General features: G+C 43.6%; 1 protein-coding gene across 2 annotated transcripts in view; it reads left to right on the top strand.

Annotated features, from left to right (window-relative positions):
• The window catches only part of CFDP1 (craniofacial development protein 1), a 156875-nt gene that overhangs the window by 121569 nt on the left and 14575 nt on the right, over positions 1-20731 (top strand). The gene's annotated exons all lie outside the window — the stretch shown is intronic.

Genomic DNA, 20731 nt, shown 5'->3' with positions numbered 1-20731 from the left:
GAAAACTAGCCTCAGGCTGTCTTAATGACTAGATCCAGCTGACCTAAATTGAGTCCACAGCCTTGCCCATTTCAGTTTATCTCCAAGCCATAATGTGTGGATAATTACTGAGGTAGTCATGTGGGTCATTGAGGAATATCAGGAACTTAAACAGTGGCCTTCAACCCTTAGTGTGCTGCTAGTGAAATGCAAATACTGGGACCCTGTTCCCTGAGAATCTTGGGGTCAGGGAAGTAACCCTAGAGTTTGCATTTCTAATAACCTCTGGGGATTCTAAAGCAAGTGGTTCTTAGCACTGGAAAACACTGAAAAATATAACAGGTGTTTGGGGGAGAAGGAGGAAAGAGGAATTCATTCGTGGTATTTATCAGGGACTGTCAGGGGCCATAGCTCCCCAAAAACGGGAACCATGCTTACTCTCTGTATCCCTGGCATCAGCATGGTTGCTAGCACTGAGTAAGAATGTAAGACATTTTGAGTGAGTAAATTAATTAAAACAAATGGATAAATGACCTATACATAGGATGCTGTCAAATACAACTCTCTTCAGGTACTTTGATGTTATAAAAAGGATTGCACATGTAGAAAATCTTTGTTATGAATAAATAAGAAACATGTTAAGTGACAACAGTAGCAGAGATAAAACAGCACATGTTCAAAATTAGGGAAGTCAGTGAGGCAGGAGGATTGCTTGAGCTCAGGTGTTCAAGGGTGCCGTGAGTTATGATCATGCCACTGCACTCCAGCCTGATTACAGTGAGACCTTGTCTCTTAAAAAAAGAAGCAGCAGCAGCCAAGAGATGGAGATTGATTAAGTCAAATTGGTTATCAGGGATTTTTTTTTTTAACATCAAATTCATACAGATGCGTAATTTGAAAAGTCAGAATGTTCTATACAATTGCCTGACTCAGTCCAGGGTCCACTTGCCAGTGGCATTCACTTTAAACTCTTAGCTGTTTCTTTTGGTATTTTTGTCCATATTGTAAAATTCTGTGCTTAGGCTGGTCGTGGTGGTTCATGCCTGTAATCCCAGCGCTTTGAGATGCTGGGGCAGGTGGATCACCTGAGGTCAGGAGTTCGAGACCAGCCCAGTCAACATGGGGAAACCATGTCTCCACTAAAAATACAAAAATTGGCCGGGTGCAGTGGCTGTCATGCCTGTAATCCCAGCACTTTGGGAGGCCAAGGCAGGCAGATCACCTGAGGTCAGGAGTTCGAGACCAGCCTGTCCAACATAGAGAAACACCGTCTCTACTAAAAATACAAAAAATTAGCCGGGCGTGGTGGTGCATGCCTGTGATCCCAGCTACTCGGGAGGCTGAGGCAGGAGAATTGCATGAACCCAGGAGGTGGAGGTTGCGGTGAGCCGAGTTTGCGCCAGGGCATTCCAGCCTGGGCAACAAGAGCGAAACTCCATCTCAAAAAAAAAAAAAAAATTAGCTGGGCATGGTGGCAGGTGCCTGTAATCCCAGCTACTCCGGAGGCTGAGGCAGGAGAATCGCTTGAATCCAGGAGGCGGAGTTTGCATTGAGCCAAGATCACACCACTACACTCCAGCCCGAGCAACAGAGTGAGAGTTCGTCTCAAAAAAAAAAAAAATTTGCTTATTGTACTGCTATTTCTTTATTTATCATTATTTATTGACTTCCTCTTCACTCTAGCTTTTTTTTTTTTTTTTAAGACAGATTCATTCTTATCACCCAGACTGAGGTGCAATGGCATGATCTTGGCTCACTGCACCCTCCGCCTCCAGGGTTCAAGTGATTCTCCTGCTTCAGCCTCCTAAAGTAGTGGGGATTACAGGCACCTGCCACCACGCCCAGCTAATTATTTTCTTTTTTTTTTTTTGTATTTTTCGATGAAACAGGGTTTCACCATGTTGGCCAGGCTGGTCTCAAACTCCTGACCTCAGGCAATCCACCTACCTCAGCCTCCCAAGGTGCCGGGATTGCAGGCCACCATGCCTGGCCATCGCTCTAGTTTTAAAAATGTACTAATTCCTGGCTCACACCTATAATCCCAGTGCTTTGGGAGTTCAAGGCAGGAGGATTGCCTGAGGCCAGGAGTTTGAGACCAGCCTGGGCAACATAGTGAGACCTCCGTCTCTTTAAAAAAAAAAAAAAAAAAAGGCCAGGCGCAGTGGCTCACGCCTGTAATCTCAGCACTTTGGGAGGCCAAGGCAAGTGGATCACCTGAGGTCAGGAGTTCGAGACCAGCCTGGCCAACATGGTGAAACCCCATCTGTACTAAAAATACACGCAAAAAATTTAGCCAGGCGTGGTGGCGGGCACCTGTAATCCCAGCTATTTGGGAGGCTGAGGCAGGAGAATCGCTTGAACCCTAGAGGTAGAGGTTGCAGTGAGCCAAGAATGTGCCATTGCACTCCAACCTAGGCGACAAGAGTTAAACTCTGTCTCAAAATAATAATAATAATAATAATAATTTGGCATTGACCTGATTATCTGGTATTGTTCACTACTGAGCCATGGCATGGACTATTTTTATATTTCCTTTCGTGTATATATGTGTATATTTGATTGGCTGGATGATTTTCTGTCCCCATCACAAATTTTTTTTCCAAACTCTTCAACAAAGCCATAAAATCCTTCTGAATACTCTTTCTACCATACTTTATATTTGACTGTAGTCTATACTATTCTACTATATTATATAATTTGTCAGTCCCATCCTTCCCCTTCTGTCTCATTTCCCATAACGTCCCTCTGGAGCCTTCCATCCTCCTGCACAAGTCTGGGCTCTTTGTTCTCTTTGCTTTCTGTGCAGCTGTTGTTCTGGGACTGCCTTTTCTTCCTCTTTGTGGAGCTCTGTTTCTTGGATTCCATGTCTTCCTCTTCCAGGTTTATTCCCCTGTTTTGATAGAACTCATCCTCTAATAACTTCCTCAGGAAAAGGTTTATGAGAGCTAAATTTTTGAAACTTTGCATGTCTGGAAATGACTTTTTTCTCCCTTCACATGTTATTTGTGGTTTTCTGGGTATAGCGTTATAGGTGGAAAATGCTTTTCCTTCAGAATTGTGAGGCCATTGCTTCACCGTCAGTCTTCTAGCTTCTAATGTTGGGAAATCTGAAGCTATTTGGATGTCTTGAGTCTGTATATATGACCTCATTTTACCCCTCTCTTTGGAAGATTTTAGGCTCTTCTTCTTATCCCTGACATTCTTACCAGGCACCATGGTCCCCAGCGGTAAGAAGCACCAGTTCCTTTTTGCATCTTTTTCCAGCTGCTGTTAGTCGCCTTACCTGTTCACTGTGCTTCCCAGCTCAGACCACTGAACACAAGAGAGGAAGTTTGTGTCTGCATAATTCTCTTACCTTGCCATGGCAGGACGTGACAGCTTTAGGGAGTGGCCATCTTTTCTGCAGCTTAGCTTGCTGCCTGTAGCAAATTTGTACACCTAAATTAATTCTTTCTGGCAGATTCTGACGAGGAGTTGTTCAGTTGACTGAGTATTGAGTGAGATAATTGCTCCAATTATGTCCATCCACTGTTGGTTTTTAGCTTCCAGAGTGGACTAAGGCATTGCTCCTGGCCAATAACTTGGTACTGTACATGACTTTAAAACTAGCCCTCCAAAACCAAACAAACAAAAGCAACCTGGCTGCAGTGTAGCCAGTGACAAGGGGAAAAACTCATTTGGCACACCAGAGTCTTTCAGTAGATCCCCTGATTTGGTGGTTATAGAGCTTCATTTTCACGTAAAATGACTCCAATATCACTTTTCCACAAAATTCTGTTTTCATGGACCAAAAAACAGAGAAAAATTTGTCCAGACTTCTCCTTAATTCTGTTCCTTATTTGTTTGTCAGCTAAGATATCTTAAACCCTGTACCTCAGATTACAGTTTATGACAAAATTGTTGAACGTTCTGCAGGCTCTCATGGGAGGTGCCTAAGCCAGCCTATGGCAAATTCCAGGCTATTGACAGCCATTCAAGAGTGTCTGTTGCAATTAATAAATGGTTCCCTGTGCTTGCTCTGAAATACTTAGTTCCCCTGTAGAAAACCTAGCTAGCTTGAGTAGCAACTAAGAGGTTAGCCAATGCGGAGTTGTTACTTTAATCGGTATCACTTCACTGGGATTTATAATGTGTGACGTTGATATGGTTTCCCAAGATCCATACATTCTTTCAACAAATATTTTTTGAGTGCCTACCAAGTGCCAGGCACCATGCCAGGTGCTTGGGTTATATCAGTGAACAAAATAGACATTTGTTCCAGCCCTTGTAGAGTTTCCAGTACAGCAGAGAAATAGACAGTAAAAGAATAAGCATAACAAATAAATCATGGGGTACATTAGAAAATGCTAAGTGTGATAGAGAAAAGACAATCAGAGGAGGGGAGGAGGATCAGGTATGTGGGATGAAGAGGAAGCTTGCAGTATTAAATAGGATGGTCAGCGTAAGCCTCGTTGAGAAATGGAGATTTGACCAAAGACTTGAAGGAGGTCAGAAAGTTAGCCAATGTGATAACTGGGCAGAGAGTCATTGGGCAGAAGGGGTAGCTTGAGGCAAGGCCTGTAAGGTGGATGCATGCTTGAAGGGGACTGTACAAGGGGCTGTACTAGGAGAGGAGGTCTGGGAGGTAAGGACTGGATAGATGTTGTCCCCCACAACTAAGATGTGCAAGGCTATAAGCAGAGCAGAGTAGGGCACTCAAGGCTGTTGGGTATATAAAGCTGGAGTTAGAGTCTGGGCTGAAGGTAAGACATTTGGGGGTCATAGGCATACAAATAGTATTTAAACCATGGGACTGGATACAGTCACCCAAAGACTGGGTATAGATGGAGAAAAGTTCAAGGACTTTTTCCATGATAGAAGACTCCCAGATGCCATCAAAGAAGATTTCTCAAAATTTAAAGTTTGTGGGGAAAGAAGCCACCAAAATTTAAAATACACTTTGCTACCAAAGATGACTTAGCCTCAGAGAAAGAACAAGCGACTTCTAAGTCCCAGATCCACTGATCTTTCCTAGCAGCAGCAATTTTTTTTTTTTTTTTTTTTTGAGACAAAGTCTCACTCTGTCGCCCAGGATGTAGTACAATAGCGTGATCTCGACTCACTGCAACCTCCACCTCCCAGGTTCAAGTGATTCTCCTGCCTCAGACTCCTGAGTAGCTAGGATTACAGGCGCCTGCCACCACCACTCCTGGCTAATTTTTGTATTTTTAGTAGAGACAGGGTTTCACCGTGTTGGCCAGGCTGGTCTCAAACTCCTGACCTCAGGTGATCCACCTGCCTTGACCTCCTAAAGTGCTGGGATTACAGGCATGAGCCACTGTGCCTGGCCAGCAACAGCAATTTTTAAAATTTCTTTCTGGATTCTAGAGTGAGTTTTTTTCATAACACGAGGATAAGAGTGAGAACGACAGGAGGTGTTGATGATCTGCTGTGCACCAGGCATTATGCTAAGTGCATTCACACACATCTCAGCGCCTATTGCCTTATTCTGGCCTTCTCTATCCCACCTTGTCCCCGTGGCAAATTCTTTCTCATCCTTCAACTCTCAGACACCTCCCCCACCCCTCTCTATAGCTTTCCCCATCTCAGACTCATGCTCTACTGCACTTCCTGTGTAGTGGTTTTCTCCTAATGTAATTGCTTATTTGTGTATCTGTCTCTTGTGACTAAATTAAATGAGGGTAAGAAACCTGTCTATCTCCAGTGGCCAAAAAAGAGTCTGGTACACTGCAGGCACTCAAGGATAAGGGCTGAGTTGATGAATATCTCATTTAATCATCACCCTGCAAGGTAGTTCTTACTATCTTCATTTTACTAATTGGTTACTTATTTGAGCCTCAGAGAAATTAACTTGCCCAGAGTAAAAATAAATACAGTCACACACCACTCGTGTGTTCATGGTGATGCTGGTGTAAACAAACCTACTATGCTACCAGTCATATAAAATAGAATAAACAGCTATATTACTGTTTTATGTATTTATAGTGTACTTATTATTATTTTTTATTTATGTTTTTATTTTTTTTTTTTGAGACAGAGTTTCGCTCTTGTTGCCCAGGCTGGAGTGCAATGGCACGATCTCGGCTCACTGCAACTTCCACCTCCTGGGTTCAAGCAATTCTCCTTCGTCAACCTCTAGAGTAGCTGGGATTACAGGCACGTGCTACCAGACCCGGCAAATTTGTATTTTTGGTAGAGATGGGGTTTCACCATGTTAGTCAGGCTGGTCTTGAATTCCTGACCTCAGGTGATCCACCTGCCTCAGCCTTCCCAAGTTCACATTACAGATGTGAACCACCACACCCGGCCCTATAGTATACTTTTAATTGTTATTTTAGAGTGTATTCCTTCTACTTGTTTAAAAAAAAAAAAGTTAACGTAAAACAGCCTCAGGCAGGTCCTTCAGGAAGGATGCCATATGAAAGCATTGTTGTCATAGGGGATGGCAGCTCCAGACCTGTTGTTGCTCTTGAAGACTTTCCAATGGGACAAAGTAAGGAGGTGAAAGACAGTGATATAGACTAATGTGTGTGTTTGTCTTAGGTTTTTTTTTTTAATGTTAAAAAGTAAAAACAATGAAAACATTTTAAAATAGAAAAAACCTTATAGAGGCCGGGCATGGTGGCTCAAGCCTGTAATCGCAGCACTGTGGGAGGCCGAGACGGGCGGATCACGAGGTCAGGAGATCGAGACCATACTGGCTAATATGGTGAAACCCCCTCTCTACTAAAAAATACAAAAAACTAGCCGGGCGAGGTGGCAGGCGCCTGTGGTCCCAGCTACTCGGGAGGCTGAGGCAGGAGAATGGCGTAAACCCAGGAGGCGGAGCTTGCAGTGAGCTGGGATCGCGCCACTGCACTCCAGCCTGGGCGACAGAGCGAGACTCTGTCTCAAAAAATAAAAAAAAAGAAAAAGAAAAAACCTTATAGAAACAGGATATAAAGTTTTTCTACAGCTGTGCTGTTTTAAGCTAAGCATTACCACAAAACAGTCAAAAAGTTTTAAAAGATTAAAAAGTTTATAAAGTTACAGTAAGCTAAGGTTAAATTTTTATTGAAGAAAAAATTTTTTTTAAATAAATGTATTGTAGCCAAAGTGTACAGGGGTTATGAAATCCCACAGTAGTGTGCAATAATGTCCTTGGCCTTCACATTCACTCACCACTCACTCACTGACTCACCCAGAGCAACTTCCAGTCCTGCGGGCTCCATTCATGGTAAACGTCCTATACAGCTGTACCATTTTTTAATCTTCTGTACACAGGTTAAGTATCCCTTACCCAAGATGCATGGGACCAGAAACATTTCAGATTTGGGATTTTTTTTTTTTAATATTTGTATTCTACTTAGTGGTTGAGCATCCCAAATCTGGAAATTCAAAATTCGAAATGTTCCTTTTAGTGTCATGTCAGTGCTCAAAATGTTTTGGATTTTGGAACATTTTGGGTTTCAGATTTTTGGGTTTAGGATGCTCAACTGTACTATATTTGTACTGTACCTTTTCTAGGTTTAGATGTGTTTAGGCACACAGATACTTACCATTGTGTCACAGTTGCCTACAGTACTTAGTACAGTAACATGCTATACAGATTTGTAGCCTAGGAGCAATCAACTTTAGCATACAATGTAAGCGTATAGTAAGCTATACTATCTAGGTTTGTGTAAGTACACTGTATGATGTTGGCATAGCAATGAAGTCACCTAACACATTTCTCAGAACACAAGCAACACATGACTATAAATAAAAATTGATTAAGCGGAAGGGACAGGTTTCTACACTGACTGCAAAGCCACTGTACCCAAGTGCTTTAAAAACACAGATCTGGCTGGGCGCGGTGGCTCAAGCCTGTAATCCCAGCACTTTGGGAGGCCGAGACGGGCGGATCACGAGGTCAGGAGATCGAGACCATCCTGGCTAACACGGTGAAACCCCGTCTCTACTAAAAATACAAAAACTAGCCGGGCGAGGTGGCGGGCGCCTGTAGTCCCAGCTACTCAGAAGGCTGAGGCAGGAGAATGGCGTAAACCTGGGAGACGGAGCTTGCAGTGAGCTGAGATCCGGCCACTGCACTCCAGTCCGGGCGACAGAGCGAGACTCCGCCTCAAAAAAAAATAAAAAATAAAAAATAAAATAAAAATAAAAATAAAAAAATAAAAAAATAAAAACACAGATCTGAAATACTGTTGGTGATATCTGGGACTTCACTTTTCAAGCAATGCTCAGATATTCTAATATTCCTGTGTAAAGACTAGATTTCTGATTCTTCTTACAAAATGTATGCATAACCGTCATGTAGAAAACAAATTAGGAAAGTTTAAATGTGTTTCCTATAGGAGGCTGTGATAGATACCAATTGAGAGATGTGTTGTTTCTTCTGGATGCTTATATATAATCTTAAATGTATGGTTTAAACAGGGATGTCCAAGGGAGAAAATAAGAACAGTCATGGGTTCTTAGTTTCTATTTCTGGGTGGGCCAATAACGCCCCTTCCTCACCCCTCTTTTCCGCTTATCACTACAGACAGAAACTAAAAAACATGGCTTCAGGCTGCTGAAAGCCCAAAACAATAACAGAATAAGGCAAGTTGAACAAGCTTGGTTTAAAGTATTGCCTGAGAGATAGGTAAATCTGTTGAAGCAGAAAGTAGTAGTTGCCAAGAGTTGGTTCGGGGAATGAAGAGTAACCGCTACTGGATATAAGGGGCTTTTTGGCAGTAGTGACAATTTTCTAAAATGAGATTGTGCTAATCAATATACTAAAAACCACTGAGTTGTACCATTTTAAATAGGTGAAATCTTTAGAATGTGGATTACATCTCAGTAAAGCTATTATAAAAGTATTAGCCAGGCTGGGCGCTGTGGCTCACACCTGTAATTGCAGCACTTTGGGATGCCGAGGTAGGACGATCCCTTGAGCCCAGGAGTTCAGGATCAGCCTGAGCAACATAGTGAAACCTTGTCTTGTAATAATAATAATAATAATAAATTAAAATATTAAAGTATTAGCTGCTAGCTGAGCGAGGCATGATGACACGTGCCTATGAGTCCCAGCTACTCAGGAAGCTGAGGCAGGAAGATCACTTGAGCCCAGGAGTTCAAAACCAGCAAGATCCCATCTCTTAAAAAAATGCTAGCTGAGAATAAGAAATAATAAGTCATCAGATTTTCCAACATTCTTCCAGAGTACAAGTAAATTTAGTAGCTTATATTTAGATTCTTGTTTCTCTTCATTCTTAGAGGGAAACTCTTCCTTGGTGTGACTGAGGTCATGTTTTTGGATTTTTTTCTTTTATTTGCATGAGTCGCCCTCCTTTCACTTGTTTCATTCACATGAGACCATCAGTGTCCCATATTCTGAGCCCCGTTCCTTCATCTGAACACTGAGAACAATGAACACGCTCATGCAATCCTTGCAGAGTTGCCAGCTGAGCCTCTCGGTGACTGGAAGGCCATAACAAAGCCACTGGTCCCCAGGAGAGGGTGTTAGTCACACAGTCTCACAGTTTGGGGTGAGGAGCTCCGGGTCCGAGGCCTTGCTCTCACAGCAGGGAGATCGTGATGCCAAGTTTCCCAAAGCAAATGGATCATACACAGGGAAGAATCAAGGAATAGAAGGGTCTGCCCTACTTTCGTTGATTGCACTTGATTTTTTTTCTTTTTTTAACTAGTATTCCTTCAGTCTATGCTGGCAGAGCCAGCCAGCTTTGTTTCTACAGACCTTCGTCTGCCAGCCAGTGAATGCTAAAGCATCTTTTTCAAACTTTGTGGCCTTTAATCATAGTTATACATTTTACATTATGACCCAGTGTGAGTCATGGTCACATAAAAGCGCATGCTCCGAGAGGTTCTCAGAATGCAAAGAAACTGGACTTGTTCAAGGGTTTGTACATCACCTAGCAGTAGGGATGGGTGACGTGAACCTTGGAGGACAAACTACATTTCTGAATGAAAAGGCTGTTTGAGCAACCCCTGGCTAGTAGATTAAGGAAAGAAACTCTACTTACTGTTTTTTCTTGCTCTAGAGATGGAGGATGGGAATTCTTTTTGATGGTCAGTGATGCCGTGGGTAAAAATCTTCCATTTGTTAAAGAGAAACGATGTTGTGGTTTACAGATGGCTCAGCTGTGGTTAGCATCTATGAAAACCATTTCCTGTATGCAGTAAAAAGAAAGTTTTCTGCTTTCAGTATCAAACTACGTGAGAACGAATATTTCTTTGTTGAAATCCCTTGCATTGCCTTAGCAAAGTGACACTTAGGGCTCATGCTTAAGTAACCCCATTACTGTGATCACCCTTGTATAGATCATTGCTTCCTAAGGGCTCTTTAAATCCTGGGTTGTGAGGGGTGGCACCACAGGGGGAACGCTGATGATGCCGTATCCCAGCTTTGTAAGGAGAGGTGGGAGCTGCCTCTGGAGGAAGAGAGGCAGGTTGGGATCTGAGCCTCATTAAGTTTCCCATTGATGTTAGTAGAACTGTGGCCTGTAGGAAGCCAGAGATGCTACCCTGGCAACTGAATGAGCAAGCGATGTTGTGGATGCCACTGAGAAAATAGATTTGGGAGTCAGGACCCTAGCAGGAGTGCCAAGTGCTGAAAAATGACCTTCACCACTTCAGCCTCCTGTAATGCAAGGACCATAAAACACGCTCTGCTCCAACCCCAGATGTAACTTTGAGGTGTCAAGAATCACAGCTGTGTCCAATGTCTATCTCTCGTCCTCATTTGGAATTTTACATTCTTATTTAGTAGCAGTGAGAAGTTTGGGGCTGGGCATGGTGGCTCACACCTGTAATCCCAGCACTTTGGGAGGCCGAGGTAGGCAGACCACAAGGTCAAGAGATTGAGACCATCCTGCAACATGGTGGAACCCAGTCTCTACTAAAAATACAAAAATTAGCTGGGCATGGTGGCATGCGCCTGTAGTCCCAGCTACTCGGGGGTCTGAGGCAGGAGAATCGCTTGAACCCAGGAGGCAGAGGTTGCAGTGAGCCGAGATCGCGCCACTGCACTCCAGTTTGGCAACAGAGACTTCCATCTCAAAAAAATAAGTAAGTTTGGTATTAAGAGGGAGTAATTTTGCAAAATGTGTTCAGCTCATATGAGTTTCATTTTAAAACCGTGTGCTTAATGTGCCTACTCATTTCTAGAAAGGGGCAGGCATGGCTCGTTTTAAGAGAGGTGTCTATGATGTAAGGAATTATTTCTGATTTGACTGAGGACACCCCTGTATCCTGAAACTTTAGCCTGGTCTCAACCTGAGAGGTGCCCAAGAATTGAAAATTTATGTTAACATCCTCAGGTTGTGTTATGAAGAGACAGAGACTTGCATCCCTGGGAGAAAAAAGAAAGCTGAATGTCTAAAAGCAGGATGCTGATGTTTAAGAAAGCATGCCAACTCACTAATCAACAGTCAGCCAAACAACCCACCACTGAGGCACATTGATCCTCTGCCCTGTGCTTTGTCTGTCCTGTTGACTTAGTTGGAAAGATGTGCTATTTGCCTGGCCATGTTGTCCCTCATGGGAACGATCAGGGGAGTGTTCGTGAGAATGTGTGGCTCCAGACCGGCACAGACAAGTCACAGTCACAGCACGGCACAGTTCTCCTCGAAAGGGGTCATTGGCTTTTTTTTTTTTTTTTGTGATACGGAGTCTTGCTCTGTCACCCAGGCTGGGGTGCAGTGGTGCACTGGAGTGCAGTGGCACGATCTCGGCTCACTGCAACCTCTGCCTCCCAGGTTCAAGCAATTATCCTGCCTCAGCCTCCTGAGTAGCTGGGATTACAGGCGTACACCACCATGCTTGACTAATTTTTTGTATTTTTTTTGTAGAGACAAGGAATCTCACCATGTTGGCCAGCCTGGTCTCAAACTCCTGAACTTAGGTAATCTGCCCACCTCGGCCTCCCAAAGTGCTGGGATTAAGGGGTGAGCCACCACACCTGGCCAGGTCATTGACTTTTAATGCCAGATGCTCACTCTTCCTCAGCTTTTTTTGGCCTCTGCAGCTGTAACTGGTGGTAGCCCACATGGAACCAGTATCTGGAAAATAAGCTGTGTCTTCCTCTGTTGAGCTCCCAGGGTTCTGCATAAAGAAAGATGTCATTATGGTCTTTGTTAGAAGCTGTATTTAATAATTCCTTTAAAATTGTGTCTCAGAAACGTAAATTGTCTGTATTGGTCAGTAAATTATTCTCCCCAGCTGTGTCTAATCATACAAATTAAAGCAACAGCAGTTTGCACCTCAGGGGCAAAGCATCTCCTCCCGAGGCAAAATCTAGTTTCCATGACACTCAACATTTCCTCCTTGGAGAGTCCCCTGGCCTTCTTTACTCCCACACTGCTGTGAAATGGTGGAGTGTCCTTCTCTACTTTGCCAGGACTCCCCCACCATGGGAGTGGTTCAAAGAAGGAAATTGCTAGAGCAGAGGCGGGAAGGGCTGCAGCATTATCTCTTTCCCGGGGAGGAGATGAAACCACATTTGAGTGGACAAAGGGGAAGGGAAATTCAGAAATATTATTTCCTTAGAGGTCTGGCGGCAGATCAGAAGAGGTTTTCTTTGCTGCTGACTTCATGTCATTTAACCCTCATGCATACCAGGCACCAGGCCTTGAGAAGAGTCTCCACCCATCTAGGTGAGGGCCTCCATGTTGGCCAGAGAGGACTCTGTCCTTGCCACTTGCCTGTCCAATCTAGGACTCTGCTGAAGATCCCATAGCCCTTTGCCTTTTCTCTAGTTAACTGCTCTTTTACTTTTTAAAGACTTTTTTTTTTTTTTTTGAAACGGAGTCTTGCTCTGTCGCCCAGGCTGGAGTGCAGTGGCTGGATCTCAGCTCACTGCAATCTCCGCCTCCCGGGTTCCCGCCATTCTCCTGCCTCAGCCTCCCGAGTAGCTGGGACTGCAGGCGCCCGCCACGTTGCCCGGCTAGTTTTTTGTATTTTTTAGTAGAGACGGGGTTTCACCATGTTAGCCAGTATGGTCTCGATCTCCTGACCTCGTGATCCGCCCGTCTCGGCCTCCCAAAGTGCTGGGATTACAGGCTTGAGCCACCACGCCTGGCCTTTAAAGACTTTCTCTTTTTTTTTTTTTTTTTTTTTTTTGAAACGGAGTCTCGCTCTGTCGCCCAGTCTGGAGTGCAGTGACCGGATCCCAGCTCACTGCAAGCTCCGCCTCCTGGGTTTACGCCATTCTCCTGCCTCAGCCTCCCGAGTAGCTGGGACTATAGGCGCCTGCCACCACGCCCAGCTAATTTTTTGTATGTTTTTTAGTAGAGACGGGGTTTCACCGTGTTAGCCAGGATGGTCTCGATCTCCTGACCTTGTGATCCGCCCGTCTCGGCCTCCCAAAGTGCTGGGATTACAGACTTGAGCCACCGCGCCCGGCCAAAAGACTTTTTTACAGCTAGAGCTTTACTCTCCTTTGGAGATTTCCTGAATATTTGTATATTTGTTCTTCAAATAGGACTTTTTTTTTTTTTTGAGACAGGGTCTCATCCTGTTACCCAATCTGGAGTGCAGTGGCACAATAACAGCTTACTTCAGTCTCGAACTCCTAGGCTCAAGCGATCCTCCCTCCCTGGCCTCCCAAAGTGCTCGAATTATAGGTGTGAGCCAGCACCTGGCCTTTCAAATAGGATTCTTTACTATTAATTTACTCTAATCTGTCTGTAGACATAACCAAAGACGTTATAGAGTGAGGCGTAAGAAGTAAGAAGCGGTCAGAACTTCCTGAACTTCCTGAGGGTATTATCCCACATATTTTACATGAATTACAAACTAATTACAGAGGGAAAATGTACCTTTACAATTGAGAGTTCTGGTAGTCACAGCCTTACCAAAGGGATCACTTGGCATCGCCAGGATGGGCTGACCTGACACTAGTGCCCCTGATGATAGTTCAGTAAGAAGTACCCAACCTCATCTTTTTAGCATCCTTGGCAAAAATATTTAACCTGAATCTGGTCATAGGAAACAGATAAATCCAATGAGCAACATTCTATAGGTCAACCAGACTGGACTCTTAAAAATTAACAAGACACCGAAGACCAGAAATCAAAACAAAAACCAAAAGCAAGAGACTGCTAGATTACAAGATTAAAAGAGACTAAAGAAATTTTCAAATGTGATGCATGATGGGAGAGAATGGGGAGCAACTGACAAGGCCATTTTGGGAGGTGCGTTGAAGGAAATTTGAACCTGGACTTTATATTGGACTATATATTGTGTCATTATATCAATGTTAAATTTTTTGGGTGTATGTTGGAAAGTGTCCTTGGGAGACACATGCTAAAGTGTGTAGAGGTGAAGTGATGCAATGACGGTACACAGCCACAAAAAAGTAAATTTATATATAGAAAGAAAAGTTATATGTGGCAAAATGTTAACAATTGAATCTAAGTGAAGCATATTTAGATAAATAGTGGTTCTGTTTTCAACTTTTCTTTCAGTTTGACATTTTTCAAACTATATAGTTGGGGGGAATTTCGCACCAGACCATACTGGAATTCCTCACCAGACCATAATGGAATTCTTGTACATAACCCTTCCGAGTTACCACCTTAAGGCTACAAAAACAAAGAAGAAAAAGCAAGAGCCAGCCTCAAGGCTGATTAATGCCAGCACCCATTTCTCATTATTGAATATCATTATTATAAATTGCTCTGCTAGGAAACCCTTCTCTTTTTTTCTTTTCTTTTTTTTTTGAGATAGGGTCTCACTCTGTCACCCAGGCTGGTGTGTAGTGGCATGATCTCGGCTCACTGCAACCTCCGCCTCCCAGGCTCAAGCAATCCTCCCACCTCAGCCCCCCAAGTAGCTGGGACTACAGGCACACACCATCACATCTGGCAAATTTTTTGTAGAGACGGGGTTTTGCCATGTCGCCTAGGCTAAAGCCTTTCTTTAGGTTGGCCAAACGATGGCCCAATTATGTGATGCTTTTGTGAGTCCAGGAAACACATTTTTGCTTTAATAACATTTTCCTGGCCGGGTATGGTGGCTCACACCTGTAATCTCTGCACTTTGGGAGGCTGAGGCAGGTGGATCACTTGAGGTCAGGAGATGAAGACCAGCCTGGCCAACATTGTGAAACCACATCTGTACTAAAAATACAAAAGTTAGCCAGGCATGGTGGCAGGTGCTTGTAATCCCAGCTATGTGGAAGACTGAGGCAGGAGAATTGCTTGAACTCAGTAGGCAGAGGTGGCAGTGACCTGAGATCGTGCTACTGCACTCCAGCCTGGGTGACAGCGAGACTCCGTCTCAAAATAAAAATAAAAATTTCCTTTATTTCCTTTTATTTTTCCTGAATGATAAAAGATAAATTGAGCGTATAAATCCAGTACCTAGAGAAAGAGTAGTCATTTATCATTTTTCAAAACAGCTTATAGGTATAATTCCCATACTAGTCTACAGTTAAATGGCTTTTAGTATATTTGCAGAATTATGCATCACTACAACTTAGGACATACTCATTATTCCAGAAAGAAACCCTGCACCCTTTATCTGTCATTAGCTGTCAGCAACTACCACCCCCAACTCCTAACCCCATTTCTCCTTGACCCTGGCAACCCTTAAACTACTTTCTGTGTAGGTTTGTCTATTCTGGACATTTCATATAATGGAATCATACAATATATGGTCCTTTGTTCCTGGCTTCTCTCACTTAGCATAATGTTTTCATGGTCCATCCAGGTTGTAGCATGTATTGGCACTTCCATGTATTGGTATTCCTTGTTGTAGCCCATGAAGTAACTTATCTTACTGCCATTTAAGGTAGTTATTCACTTCCTTTTCTTTCTTTTCAAATAGACAAATATAACAGTGAACAAGGCCAGGTGCGATGGTTCACGCCTGTAATCTCTGCACTTTGGGAGACTGAGGCGTGCAGAACTTTAAGACATCTCATTTGCTTTGGTTAGGGACAGGAACTCAAACTTTCAACGTGAGATTCTCTGTGGAATTTCTTTTATGTTATTCAAGAGAATACATGCAAAGAGAGAAGACAGCTTGATGATATTTTGCTTTCTGAAGAACCAAGGCATGTTTCACCATATAACTTCCCTCAGAGGCAAGAGTGGAATGAACACTCGCACACCTTAAAACTCACATGCCAACCGGGCACGGAGGGAGGCTCACGTCTGTAATCCCAGCACCATGGGAGGCCCAAGCGGGCAGATCACTTGAGGCCGGGCCTCATGGCGACCAGCCTGGCCAACATGGTGAAACCCTATCACTACTAAAAATACATAAATTAGCTGAGTGTGATGGTGGGTGCCTGTAATCCCAGCTGTCAGGAGGCTGAGGCAGGAGAATCGCTTGAACCCAGGAGGCAGAGGCTGTAGTGAGCTGAGATCACGCCACTGCTCTCCAGCCTGGATGACAGAGCGAGATCCTGTCTCAAAAAAAACAAAAAAAACTCTCACATGCTTACCTGGTAGCACAAGTTCTTTTACATCTTCCTGCAGCATTTCTCTCTGCATTATATGCACGAACCAAGCATCACAGATGTTTTACATGCACCAAGGAAGGGTGTGGAAGAGGATCTGCACTTTCCTAACACTTATCAAATGTAGAGCTTCTCTGAAAGGTCTGAAGTAAGCAGAGTAATAAACACAAACAACACATTACTCTTTGTGGCAAGAGACCCAAAGCCACTGAGTTGGTTGGTTGCAGTGGAACAATAGACCAGTAAAGAACTGTTCTTCACAGAGAAGAATGTTAGCTTTCTCTTGGTCCTTGTACTGAGACTGCCCAGCAGGTCAGTTCGCTTGTCCTAGAGAAAAAGTCCATTTCCGTGTCACTTGAGAGCCCCAATCCCCATCTGACATTCTCAAAATGAATGCCCTTGATTATAATAGAGACCAGGAGTCTGTGCATTTAGAGTACCTCTACTGCTTTTGGGAAAACAGTCCTTGTCTTAGTAATTACAAACGGATGGTGGTATCTTATATAGGAAGAGCTCTTCATTTAAATAGAACCAAAGTCAGCTAAAATTTCTTAGTTCTCCTTGACAGTCAGCTGAGAGGCCAGAACAGGGCAGAACACACCACACCTCCGCTCAACAACACATGGAAGGAAGGGTTGGCAAGGGCTTTCTGTAATATGTTTCAGGAGATATTAGAATTCAGGACTTCTGTCACTAAAATAGGTATGTTTCAGACACACATTATAAAGATGTAGAGCAGCTGAAATCAAATCAGATAAATGTAAGTGCCCTTCATTATTGGCTTAGCAAAGAACAATAGAACTGAGGAATAAATCATTTTCTATTTGTATAAAAACAGTAAAGCTGTTGCTATTTGCCAGCTTTTCTTTTTGCCTTTTGCTGATAGATGGCACTTTTTTTACTGGCACTGTTATCAACTTTATTAATAGATTTAAAAGTACTGACAATTTTTCAAGCCACAAGAGGTTTAAAATATTTGGAACTTGTCATACTTCTGGTTTTCTGCTTTCCTGAGGCCGATGACCCATAGAGTACTGTCAATACAGTGTTGAGAAGTGAACGGGAGTTAAACTAGCTCCCTAATATGCCATCAGTGGCTTCCAGTCCATTTCCTTGAGTGGTCTAATCTTGGGCTTTGGGGAGATTACTTAGAGATTTATACAGGTGGGTAGTGAAATTTGCCCAGGGATTTGAGTTGTACTTTTTAGTCTTATGGATTTTAGCTAATTCCAGAGAAAATGTGAAAGAGAAACCCTAGTTCCAGACAGACAACCCTCAACAAAGAATTAGCTTCATAAGCTTGCTTTCTTCCTGTTTCTTAGAGAGTGCCAGGCCAGTGTCAGACCTTCCGTGGCTCTGGACAATATTAATAGTTCATGAATGAGCTACAAAAAGATTCATTCCTGATGGGTGCAGTGGTGTCAGCCTATAGTCCCAGCTACTTAGTAAGCTGAGGCAGGAAGATTGCTTGAGCCCAGGAGTTCGGGGCCAGTCTGGGCAACATAGCAAGACTCTATTTCTTTAAAAAAAAAATTGTAAAGGTCCATTCCTACATTGTAAGCAGATGACAAATACTAGGGAAACTGCGTGTCTCTGCCAAAGAATTTTTGTTCCAAATAAGTTACATTTTAGTGATTACCCAGGCTATTAGATGGAAGGCATAGACTTAATCCAGCCTTCACTTGTTGAAGTTTAGAGTAAAGGTCAGTGGTGCTTCTGTACACGTGTTAACCCTATCCTTGCGGTCCACTTTTGGTACTGGTCTGTCAGTTCAAGTGTAGTGTTGAATATTTTGTTATGAGAAAAATAGTGTTTGGGTAAGTCCATTGTCAAATCATGGGGATTTAGTCCATTAAAAATGTAATAGATTGGGCCGGGCGCAGTGGCTCAAGCCTGTAATCCCAGCACTTTGGGAGGCCGAGACGGGCGGATCACGAGGTCAGGAGATCGAGACCATCCTGGCTAACACGGTGAAACCCCGTCTCTACTAAAAATACAAAAACTAGCCGGGCGAGGTGGCGGGCGCCTGTAGTCCCAGCTACTCGGGAGGCTGAGGCAGGAGAATGGCGTAAACCTGGGAGGCGGAGCTTGCAGTGAGCTGAGATCCAGCCACTGCACTCCAGTCCAGGCGACAGAGCGAGACTCCGCCTAAAAAAAAAAAAAAAAAAGTAATAGATTGGACATAGTGGCTCACACCTCTAATCCCAGCACTTTGAGAGGCCAAAGTGGGATGATTGAGGCCAGGAGTTCAAGACCAGCCTGGGCAAAATAGCAAGATCGCTGTCTGTACAAAAATGTTTTTTAAATTATCTGGGTTTGGTGACATGTGTATAGTCCCAGCTACTTGGACTTAAATCTAGCACCAAGCAAGGTGGAAAAGACAGTAGTCTGGGCATCAAGAGCACTGAGTGGCCGGGCGCGGTGGCTCAAGCCTGTAATCCCAGCACTTTGGGAGGCCGAGACGGGCGGATCACGAGGTCAGGAGATCGAGACCATCCTGGCTAACAGGGTGAAACCCCGTCTCTACTAAAAATACAAAAAAAAAACTAGCCCGGCGAGGTGGCGGGCGCCTGTAGTCCCAGCTACTCCGGAGGCTGAGGCAGGAGAATGGCGTAAAACCCGGGAGGCGGAGCTTGCAGTGAGCTGAGATCCGGCCACTGCACTCCAGCCCGGGCGAAAGAGCAAGACTCCGTCTCAAAAAAAAAAAAAAAAAAAGAGCACTGAGTACTAATCCCAAGTCTCCTGCTATAAACTTGGGCAGGTTTCTTAACCTTTTGGAGTTTAGTTGACTGATCTATAAAATAAGGAGGTTGGACTAAACATCCCTTCAACTCTTCTTCTTTTGTGCCCTCATAATATGTGGTTACAGTTTGCCTGTATGTTGATCTGTCCTCCACTGGATTTTTGTTTTGAAGCCGAAAATTAAGCTTTATATATTTTTATATCCCCATTCTGAGCACAGTGTCTGGTAAAGAGTAAGTTCTCAGTAATCTCTGTTGGATGAATACAATGAATGAATGACTCTGAATTCCTTTCCAAACCTAAAATTCTATTCTTTGAGATGGCTGGGTACCTGGGAATAATTTTAAAGATCACCAGGAAAGATCTTCCTACCATCCTTCACAAACAGTTGGTAAGCCCTGTCAGCCTTTCCACTTGGCAAGTTACTCTCCCAGCTCCTTTCCACTGCCTCTTTTAAACAAACAGCAGGATCCCAGGCATTGCTGAGGATGGTCAGATAGAACAGTGCTCTTGCTACAAAATCAATCGGTTGGACAAATCCAAGTCCATGCTAATGGACATGGAACAAAGTAAACAAGTTACCATAATATCTCTATGACAGACTCAACAGGATGAAGTTTATTGTTTAGTTACAATGACATTTTTGTTAAAATTACATTTCTTTTGCTAAAGAGAAGCAGAGTAAGTTCTAGAAAATTATCATTATAAACTTTGAACCTAGAAAGGAAAAACATGACTTGTCATTTTACATTCTGTGTCTCTTTTACTTTTCTGAGTTTCTTAATCAAGGTCTTGGTTGGTGTCTGGTGTTATGATAGGTCTTGGTCTGGCATGGTGGGAAGGGAGTTGAAGATAATTGCTGATTGACGGATAACTGAACAAAATACGCAAGAAAGATAAGCTTGGAAAATAAGTGTCTCTTTCACCAGTATGAGCTGCACTCAGCCACGCTCTCTTATGGCATGGAAGCTGGCTGGTGAAAGCAAAGGCCACATTCCTTGAACAGGATTAGTCTTTACATCAAATTTATGGTAGTAAGGTCAACAAAGTCACGTTATGTTCAGGAGGAGGTGGTTGCAATGTCATTGTGACATTGGAAGCATCTTGGTAATAACATTCCAGAGTCCCTCAGCATAACATTCGGGATGTAATCTGGGTGAGCAAGTGCATGGTGCATTTCTTTGAACTTTGACTTGCAGCAGGTGGGTGAGGAGTCTCTTGACTCAATGAAGTACCGTCATCTGAAGGGTGGTCTGTTAAAGCAGACTTTCTGGCAGTACCTTGCCCTACGGCTTAGGATCCAGAACAAAGAAACCAGTGAGTGGTTCTGTTGGTCTGGAACTGGATTGGTTCTTGATGAAAACAAATCTACAAGGGAATTCTGACTTCCCCATTCCAATATACACAGCTGCCAGACGCCTGGGGAGCCAGTGCTGGTTTGTCCCCTGCTAGCCACAGTTCTCAGAGGTTAGGTACGTGGCTGAAGTAGGTTTTCCTGTGTTCTTTCTCAGAGTAGGGTCAGCGGCCCCTGCCCAGAGACTGATTCTCTCCTGCCTTGGCTTC

Source organism: Trachypithecus francoisi, unplaced genomic scaffold, assembly GCF_009764315.1.
Source record: "Trachypithecus francoisi isolate TF-2019V2 unplaced genomic scaffold, Tfra_2.0 Lachesis_group10, whole genome shotgun sequence".
NCBI classification, from domain to species: domain Eukaryota; kingdom Metazoa; phylum Chordata; class Mammalia; order Primates; family Cercopithecidae; genus Trachypithecus; species Trachypithecus francoisi.
Note: the sequence above shows the minus strand (reverse complement) of the source record. Positions and strands in the feature narration are given on the sequence as shown.